The following is a 10,947-nucleotide window of genomic DNA, read 5'->3' on the forward strand; positions in this document are numbered from 1 at the left end:
CAGCCCTTGGAGTCCTCCATCTCCCCCCTCGCCTCCGGCCGTGAGTGGAGTGACGTCACGCCGCTGGCAGGGAGGGACTAAGACTCCTCCTTAGGGGGAGTAAGCAGACAGGGAAGGGAGCAGGGGCGAGAGCCAAGAGGTGACGGACCTGGATGCAGGAGTGGCGAGCGCACACGGCAGTCGGCATGCTGGCTATGACACACAGGTCACTTTACTGGCGGCCGTGGCAGAACTTCACCTGTGGCTGCACCCCCCCTATACAAAATGGTAGCGCCCAGGGCACTTGACCCTTCTGCCCCTGCCTTGTACCGGCCCTGACCCCAGCCTCAAGTCTCTTGCACACTCTAACAGATTTTCTTCTAAGATCGCCTTGTATTTGGCTCCATCCATCTTCTCATCAACTCTGAGCAGCTTTCCTGTCTCTTCTGAAGAAAAGGATCCCCAAAATATGATGCTGCCACCGCCATGTTTTACGGCAGGGTGATGTGCAGTGTTCTGCCACACATAGCGTTTTGCTTTTACGCCAAAGAGTTACATTTTGGTTTCATCTGACCAGAGCACCCTGTTCCACATGTTTGCTGTGTCCCCCACATGGCTTCTCACAAACTGCAAACAGCACTTTTTATGACTTTCTTTCTACAATGACTTTCTTCTTGCCACTCTTCCATAAAGGCCAGATTTGTGGAGAGCACAACTAATAGATTCTTCCACCTGGATCTCTGCAGCCCCTCCAGAGTTACCATGGGCTTCTTGGCTGCCTCTCTGATTAATGCTCTCCTTGCCCAGCCTGTCAGTTTAGGTGGACAGCCATGTCTTTGGATGATGGATTGAACAACTCGCATTCGGCGCTCTATAAGTATTTATTCCAATCCAATCCAATCCAACAGTGCTCCGTGAGATGTTCAAAGCTTGGGATATTTTCTTATAACCTAACCCCGTTTTAAACTTCTCCACAACCTTTTCCCTGACCTGTCTGGTGTGTTCCTTGTCTTTCATGAAGCTGTTTGTTCAGTAAGGTTCTCTAACAAACCTCTGAGGGCTTCGCAGAACAGCTATATTTATACTGGCCCAGATTCAGTAAGCAATTGCGCCTGCGTAACCATAGTTACGCAGCGCAATTGCTGACTTGCGCCGGCGTAACGAGTTCTCCTGATTCAGAGAACTCGTTACGCCGACTGCAGCCTAAACTCTGCGTGGCATAAGGCTCTTATGCCACGCAGATTTTAGGCTGCATTCTTGCGTTGACCGCTAGGGGGCGCTCCCATTGTGGTCAGTGTATAGTATGCAAATTGAATACTTACGCCGATTCACAATGTTGCGCGGGCCCTGCGTACGCAAGTTACGGAGTTTCCGTACGGCGTCTTTAGCGTAAGGCTACTCATGCTAATAGCAGGCGCAGCCAATGCTAAGGATACCCGTCGTTCCCGCGTCGCGAAATTTGAAATCTACGTCGTTTGCGTAAGTGATTCGTGAATGGCGCTGGACGCCATTCACGTTCACTTTGAAGCAAATGACGTCCTTGCGACGTCATTTGCCGCAATGCACATCGGGAAAGTTTCCCGACGGAGCATGCGCTCTACGCTCAGGCGCGGGAGCGCGCCTAATTTAAATGATTCCCGCCCCCGGCAGGATCATTTACATTGCGTGCGCTTACGCCGGGCAATTTTGTCGGCGCGCCCTCGCAATTTACGGAGCTACTGCTCCGTGAATCGAGGGCAGCGCATAATATTTGCGGGGCCGCAGGGCAAAATCGTTGCCCTGCGCCTCCGCAAATAGAGCGCAAATGTACCTGAATCTGGGCCACTGAGATTAAAATTACGCACAGGCAGACTCTATTTACTAATCAGGTTGACTTCTGAAGGCAAATGGTAACACTAGATTTTAGTTAGGGGTATCAGAGTAAAGGGGGCTGAATACAAATGTACGCCACACTTTTCACATATTTATTTGTAAAAAAAAAATTAAAACCATTTATCATTTTCCTTCCACTTTACAATTATGTGCCACTTTGTGTTGGTCTATCACATAAAATCCCAATAAAATACATTTACGTTTTTTGGTTGTAACATGACAAAATGTAGAAAATTTCAAAGGGGGTATGAATACTTTTTCAAGGCACTGTATTGAGTATCACCACACACATGGAGTAAGAGCAATATATTTAGGTCTATTATTTGCTCTAAAACGCTAAACTGATGACCTGTAATGATTTTAAAGTGTAGCCTATGAAAATGTTGTACTCTGAAGTTTATCATCCTTTCAGGAGTACATGCAATTTTAAGACTTGACATGTTTGATATATTTTTACTCGGTGCAACCTTATCTTTTATAGTTGACCAAAAACTTGGGTAATATGTTATGTTTGTGCTAATAATCATGTGACATTACTAACAACATTTTATTCCTCAGGGTCCCTGCTATGAAAATATATAATAGATTACACCTGTAGAAAAGCAGTGCACAAATGTGGAATTTCAGCAATGGAAAGAGGTGAGTAATGAATTAACAGGGAATATACTGAATATATACAGTATTAAAAAAAAAATATATTAGAAAAAAACACGTATACAGAAAGCGGAGGGATACAGCAGTGTACATACAATGGGCCAGATCCACGAAGCAGTTACGCTGGCGTATCTATTGATACGCCGCGTAACTGCTAGGTTGCTCCGGCGTATCTTTGTTTTGTATCCACAAAACAAGATACGCCTGAATGGGGGCTAGATCCGACTGTCGTACGTCTTAGTACGCCGCCGGATCTAAGGTGCATATTTACGCTGGCCGCTAGGTGGCGCTTCCGTTGATTTCCGCGTCGAGTATGAAAATTAGCTAGATATGCGAATCCACAAACGTACATCCGGCCGGCGCATTTTTTTACGTAGTTTCCGTAAGGCTTTTTCCGGCGTAAAGTTACCCCTGCTATATGAGGCGTATCCTATGTTAAGTATGGACGTCGTTCCCGCGTCGAATTTAGAAAATTTTACGTCATTTGCGTAAGTCGTTCGCGAATAGGGCTTTGCGTAGAATGACGTTCACGTCTAAAGCATTGGCTTGTTGCGGGTTAATTTGGAGCATGCGCACAAATTACGTTTTTTCTGAACGGCGCATGCGCCGTCCGTGGGGGTATCCCCACGGACGGCGCATGCGCCGTTCAGAAAAAACGTAATTTACGTTGGGTCAAGTAAAATTAACATAAAACACGCCCACATCTTTAACATTTGAATTCCGCACCCTTACGCCGGCAGATTTACGATACACCACCGTAACTTTAGAGGCAAGTGCTTTGTGAATACAGCACTTGCCTCTCAAAGTTGCGGCGGCGTAGCGTTACTACGATACGCTACGCCGGACTAAAATTACGATCCGCTACGTGGATCTGGCCCAATGTCTGTGTCTTATATTAGGAGTGGTGACCATGGTAGAAGAAGGTGCCAACATTTTTATGTTAACCCTTGGTGTAATTGTACTCCAATTTAGATATTGCAGGCAACTGCAAAGAATCTGTTTTTCCGTAAGTGCCGGTTCACACTACAGCAACTTGGGATCCAACTTGTGTCGCCCCAAGTCGCGCGACATGAGAAATTGATGTGAATGAGAGCCGTCTTAATGAACACTACTGAAGTCGCTCCGACTTTCGAAAAGGTTCCTGTACTACTTCAAGGCGACTTCTAGGCAACTTGTACCCATAGGGCCAGATTCTCAAAGGCGTTACGACGGCGCAACACCATTAGCGCCGTCGTAACACCTCATCTGGCCCCCGGGTATCTATGCGACTGATTCTTAGAATCAGTTGCGCATAGGTACCCATTAGATCTGACAAGCGTAAGGCTGTTACGCTGTCAGATCTTAAAAGTAATTTTTTTTCCCGCCGCTAGGTGTCGCATCGTCGCTTTTCCCCGTCGTCTATGCAAATGAGGTAAGTATGGCGATTCCCGAACATACGCGAGGTCGACGCAGCGAATTAACGTCGTTTGCGTAGCGTACCCGACGCGTAAGGTTGCCCCTGCTAATTAGCAGGCGCAACCAATGTTAACTATGGGCGTCGTTCCCGCGTCGAATTGAATAAAAATTACGTTGTTAGCGTAAGACGTCCGTGAATGGCGCTGGACGCCATTTACGTATACATCTAGGCAAATGACGTCGGGGCGACGTCATTTAGCGCAATGCACGTCGGGTAATTTACCCGACGGAGCATGCGCAGTACGCTCGGCGCGGGAGCGCGCCTAATTTAAATGGTGCCCGCCCCATTTGAATTGGGCGGGCTTGCGCCGAGCAATCTAACGCTACACCGCCGCAAGTTTACAGGTAAGTGTTCTGAGAATCAGGATTTAAACCTGTAGACCTGCGGCGGTGAAACGTAGAGCTCATACATTACGCTGCCCAGGAGCAACGCTATTGTATGAGAATATGGGCCATAGATTTCAATGGAAGTCGCCTCCAAAGTCGAATCACTGTCTTAACTGAAGCAACTTTACAGGAAAAGAAAATGGTTTTCTCAGGCAAACCCCTCCCTCCCACAGAGCTGATTATTCTGTGATTGGCCACAGCCAAGAGGCATGTTCGTGTATAGCTTGCATTAAGAGGTTAAAGAGGTTGTAAACCTTTGTGTTTTTTCATCCTATGCATTAAGGTGAAAAAACACCTTTCAGTGTCCGTCCCCCCCCTGTTTTACTTACCTAAGCCCAGAATTTCTGTGGGCGCGATCCCGCATCGCTCTCTCCACGGCTTCTCAGCTCTTCATTGGATCGATTGATAGCAGCGCAGTCATTGGCTCCCGCTGCTGTCAATCAAATCCAATGACGTGGGCGCCGGGGGGTGGGGCCGAGACATACACTTGGCGTCTATGGACGCCGAGTGTATGACACGGGAGCACGCCCACAAGGTAACCCCCTCGGGAGAGAGCTTCCCAGAGGGAATCATCTAATGCGGGGAGGAGCCGCCGTGAGACCCCAGAAGAGGATGTTCGGGGCCACTCTGTGCAAAACGAACTGTACAGTGGAGGTAAGTATGACATGTTTGTTATTAAAAAACAAAAACAAAAAAAAACGAAGGGGCAGATCCAGGTAGATCGGCGCATTCCTCCGTCCGGCGTAGCGTATCTACCGCCGCCGCCGTAACTTACATTTTTTGGGGTATCCTGAAAGGATTTCCACCGTAAGTTATGGCGGCGTAGCATAACTTAGGCGGCGTAAGGGCGCGCAATTCAAATGTATGTGATGGGGGCGTGTTTTATGTAAATACGTCTTGACCCGATGTAAATTACGTTTTTTTTCAACTGCGCATGCGCCGTCCGTGGGGGTATCCCAGTGCGCATGCTCGAAATGAAACAGGAACAAGCCAATGTTTACGACGGTGACGTCATTCTACGCAAAGCCCTATTCGCGAACGACTTATGCAAACGACGTAACATTTTCAAAATTCAACGCGGGAACGACGGCCATACTTAACATAGGATACGCCTCATATACGCCGGAAAAAGCCGAACGCAAATGACGTAAAAAAATGCGCCGGCTGGACGTACGTTCGTGGATCGCCGTATCTAGCTAATTTGCATACTCGACGCAGAATTCGACGGAAATGCCACCTAGCGGCCAGCGTAAATATGCACCTAGGATCCGACGGCGTACTAAGACGTACGCCTGTCAGATCGATCCCTCATTCAGTCGTATCTTGTTTTGTGGATACAAAACAAAGATACGACGCGGGAACTTTGAAATTACGCCAGCGTATTAATAGATACGCCGGCGTAATTCTTTTGTGGATCTGGCCCGAATACTTTTAAAAATAAGGGTTTAATAATGAAAAGGTCAAAATTGGTGCAAATAAAATATTTACAGAAAAAGATGTTTCAAGGGGATAAAGACAAGGAAATAAGGTTGGGGAGGAAGAATATTGCAATTAATGTCCGAGGGTTGATCAGAGTTTCGATCGATGAGCTGGGTAATCGGTTCTCAAACTTGGCAGATGTTCCTGGTTCGATGTTAAAAGGAGAACTTATTACTATTATTATTTTTATTATACAGGATTTATATAGCGCCAACAGTTTACGCAGCACTTTACAACATTAGGGCAGACAGTAGAGTTACAATACAAATCAATACAGGAGGAATCAGAGGGGCCTGGTCATTAGAGCTTACAATCTAGAAGATAAATAACAACTCAGGGAAGGAGCACATCAATCTATTTTGTAGCACTGACACGGTGACACCCTCCACGCCCTCCGCTGTCCAAAATACATCCCCATTGACGGCTGCGTGTAATGTATCCATCTAGATTGTATGCGTTACCATGTATCTATTGGAGCACTCACTGCTCAGCAGAGGTTTACCAGGACATCACCATGACAACCTACCATTCTAAACTCTACACATAGAAATATCTATGTTCAGATACTTTACTGATGGGATTCAGGGTCATTGTTCTGTAATCGACGTCCGTTTGACCAGAAAAAGGGTTCTAAAATCACTTCAGTATCAAACGGAACCTGTCTACCTTTCTATTTATCAGTAGATATCAATGTTTATCAATTATAAGTGTGAGCAGCCTATGGCATTAGGGTGTAAACCTAGAGTTGCCACTTGTCCGGGATTCACCCGGACAGTTTGGGTTTTGAATCATGTGTCCGGGTTTAAGTCTGAAACCTTGACACAATGGGCCAGATTCATGAAGAGATACGACGGCGGATCTCCTGATCCGCCGTCGTATCTCTGAGATACGACGGTCGGATCTATGCGACTGATTCATAAGAATCAGTTCCGCATAGATCTCCCTTGGATCCGACTGGTGTAAGTGACTTACACCAGTCAGATCTTAGGCTGCAATCTACCGCCGGCCGCTAGGTGTCGCCTCGGTTTTTTACGCGTCGGATATGCAAATGAGGAAAACCGCCGATTCAAGTCCGAAACGCCCGCCCGTCGCTTTTTTTTTTTTACGTCGTTCGGCTTTTTCCGGCGGATAGTTACCCCTGCTATATGAGGGGTAGCTAATGTTAAGTATGGCCGTCGTTCCCGCGCCGAGATTCAAATTTTTACGTCGTTTGCGTAAGTCGATCGGGAATACGGATGGCCGGAATTTACGTAGCCGCCAAAAACAATGACATCCTAGCGACGTCATTTGGAGCATGCGCACTGGGAAATGTCGCCGGCGGCGCATGCGCAGTTAAATCGGCGCGGGACGCGTCTGATTTAAATTGTACACTCCCCCTAGCCGCGGAATTTGAATTCCGCCAGGGGAGTTACGATCCAACGGTGCAATTTTCGAGGTAAGTGCTTTGTGAATACTGCACTCGCCTTGCTAAATTGCACTGGCGGATTGTAAATCACATAGATTACGCGGATCTAAAGATCCGCTAATCTATGTGAATCTAGCCCAGTATTCGGACATGAATGTGGCTTGGACCAGGGCCTGACAGGAGGGTGAGGGGGCACTATGCACGTCACATTACTATTCTCTTTGGAGTGCACAAAGCTGTCCCAGGTCTGTTACAATCCTATAGTGTATGCTAAAAAAAAAATGTTTTTGATGTGCGCTGCTAAAGTGTTTGGGTTTGGCTTGAAGAAAAAGTGGCAACCCTATGTACACCCCAAAACTCAAACACACGTTGGTACTATAGAAATCTTGTTTATTAATAATAATAATAATAATAATAATATACTGTGTGTCAGGGGAGGGCTGGGCCAGGGGGCAGGGTGGCAATTGCCTCCCAGACCGCCCTGTCTTATGTTCAAAATGGCCGGCAGCCGCTGGCCATTACCATTTTTTTTTATTATGGTCTAGGAAGTTGGGCCGGGGGCATGGCCACAGTGGCCGACCGCTAGCTGTTGCATTTCCGGGGATGTAGTAGTCCACGCTCAAGCTCCCGGTGGAGCGCAGAGGAAACTACAACTCCCGGAGACCGGATTTTTGGAAGCAGGCAGAGGCAGGGTGTCCCAGCGAGCTGGGACGCATGGCTGGGTGCTGGCTGCAACTTGGCCCCCAGGGCCAGGAGCATTACCCCCCCCCCCCAGGAGGATGTGGCATGCAAGGACCTGCTGAGATCACTGAGGTGAGACCCTGAAACCCATAGCTGACCCCCCATACACGCCATGTAACCTGCCCCAGTGATCAGGCTGCATTGATGGGCACTGGAGTTGGCTGCACTGGTGAGGCTGCATTGAAAAACCAGATGGGCCATAGATGGTGAGCTGATTTGGCGGTTCAATGGCCACTTGACTGAACTTGCCCCCCAGGCCTAAGGCTGCCAGCCCTCCCCTGCTGTGTGTGTATATATATATATATATATATATATATATATATATATATATACACATATACACACACACACACACACACACACACACACTCTTATAAATAAATGTAAACAAACATTTTAAAACGTCATGTCAGTAGAGCAGTGGATGGTCCAGGTGAGGCAGTGGATGGATACCCATTGGGGGACTTTGGTGAAATATCAGGGGTCTAAACAGACCCCTGATGTCTCACATTTGAGACAGAGAAAGGGACTGAAGGCAGAGATTCCCCAGTCCCTTTCTCTGAAGCCTCACCTGCACTGGACAGTGAATGAATGGGAAGGCCTCTGTGGCTTCCTGTTCATTCATAAACTGAAGCATAGTTAACAGTTTACTATGCTTCGGGTGTGAATGAACACAGTGGGTAATCGGTACCAATTTATCTATCTATATATCCATATTTAGGTGTAGCGCCCTCCTCCAGTTAGGTTGCTAGGTTAAATTCATGTTTTACGTCACTGTAGAGTGGAGCAGTGATTGATTGTATTGGTCTGTTCCAGGTTTCCTGAGCTGAGAATTTGAGTCCTCCCACCTGCCTCTGAAAGAAGTTTCCTGAGTAATAGGGCAGGAAGATCCAAATGATCAGTTAAATATTTATCATGCCTCAGTTAATCCCTGGAAGGAGGCATCCAGAAGGTGCCTGGGGAGGGTATAAATGCCCAAGGTGCCTGAGCAGAGTTTTCTTTTCCCTCCGAGAGAGGGGGGGAGGGTCTCTTGGGGTTGCTGCAGAAATTGCAGCAATTGTAGTCTGGACCTCAGCAGCTGCTGGGCTGAGGACCTGGTGAAGACTGGCACTGGATGTCTGCTGGAGGGCACTGCGCTGCACTGAAGTCCTGGTCTGGAGAGAGTCTTGCTGGAGACTATTAGTTGTGCAGCAGCCAGAAGAGAGCTATGCGGAATGCCAGAGGTTGCTACATGGACTGCTGTTGTAGGGTCCTAGCTATACCGGCCAATCCATTCCCTGCTACCTCCACAAAAGCTGCTATTTGAAGATTAGAAAGAAGTTCTCGCCTTGCCTAGAGCAGTGGCCGCCAACCTTTTGAACCTCACCACTAAACGTACAATTTTGAATCCCACAGACCACTAGCATGAATTTTACATGCCTTATACAAAAAACAATGCTCTGGCTCTGACCCCCCGCCCAGTGGCGTCTCCAGCTTTCATATTTAGGGGGGGCACATGGGGGGACAAGGAAAAAAGTAGGGGGGCCAACTATAAAATGCAATTTTATATATATACAGTATATATATATATATATATATATATATATATATATATAAAATCTCCTGGGGCCCTTTACTATGATCCCACAACGGGTCCTTTTACATGTTCTGTCGTGAGCTCCCTTCCTACTATACTGGGGCCCCCCAGGGTGGCAGAAAACAAGAGATATATGTCACCAGCACACCAAGAAAATATAAGGGTCCAAAGCAGTGGGAGAACTTTCAGGGTTGCAAAGGTTGTCTTGCCACCGGGGCCTGGTGTTCTGCCACTGTGGGGTTCCCCAGCTGTCCTGTCCCTGCTATTGACAGCGCTGGTCTGGCGTCTGTCTCCTTGGCAGGGGCGGCAGTCTATTAGGACCTAGTGCTGGTGACATTATGGGTGCATGCAGGGGAAGGCTGGCACTATTGGTTATAGAGAGCTGAGCCCCCAGCTGGTCACCTAGCAGCAGTAATGCTGTATAACCTTCTCTGTTGACATGCTGATCGGGATGTGATCCAGGTGATGCTCCCAGTCAGATCTAATAAACACAATATTTATTAGCATCAAGAGTACAACCACATATATATATATATGTAATCAAACGTATGTTCCGCAGCCATGTGGGCTCTATGCCTGTAAAGTGTGGGCTTTGATCAATAAAATCTCTGATATTTAACACTAGGATTTGACTAAGAGCATCACCTGGATTGGATCACGATCAGCATGTCAGAGAAGCGCCACTGCTGCTAAGCAACCTGCAGGGAGCTCAACTGTCTACAACCAATAGAGATGGGCTCGGGTGTGTTTGAAATCCCACATGCCCGATCCCGCCAGGAAGCCGACACTCCACAGCGCTAATCACAGGCAGTGAGACATTTCCTGATCTGTGCAGCTTCAGACAAGGAAATGTCTCACTGCCTGTGATTAGCGCTGTGCAGTGTGGGCTTCCTGGCAGGCTCTGGCATGTGGAATTTTGAACATGCCCAGCCCATCTCTAACAACAAATTGTGCTGGCCCTCCTGTACATCAGCCCCATAAAGTAACCAGCTCTGGGTTCCAATGTCCTGCCGCCGCTGCCATGGAGACAGAGACCAGCGCTGTGAATAGCCGGGACAGGACAGAAACTCTGGTTGTTCCAGCACTGGTCCACACTGGGGAGATTCCCCCATCCACCTATAATGTGTAGGTGGGGGAATTGGATCATTTCTTTTTTTTTATTATTCAACCTAATAGTTGAATGAAAAAAAGTGATCAATGTATGGGCTGCCTAAGAGCTAAGACCAGCCATAGACAGTTTAAATCTCAGCTGGTTCAGCAGGAACTAGCTGAGATTTGAACCATTAATGAGCAGATTCTCTTATGATTATCACCAGTGGTTACTGTATAGAATACAATTGCTGGGCAGGAGGGATATTCCCGTCAGCACTGTTTGTGTTGATGGGGGAATCATGCAAGT

Source organism: Rana temporaria, chromosome 9, assembly GCF_905171775.1.
Source record: "Rana temporaria chromosome 9, aRanTem1.1, whole genome shotgun sequence".
In the NCBI taxonomy this organism is placed as follows: Eukaryota; Metazoa; Chordata; class Amphibia; order Anura; family Ranidae; genus Rana; species Rana temporaria.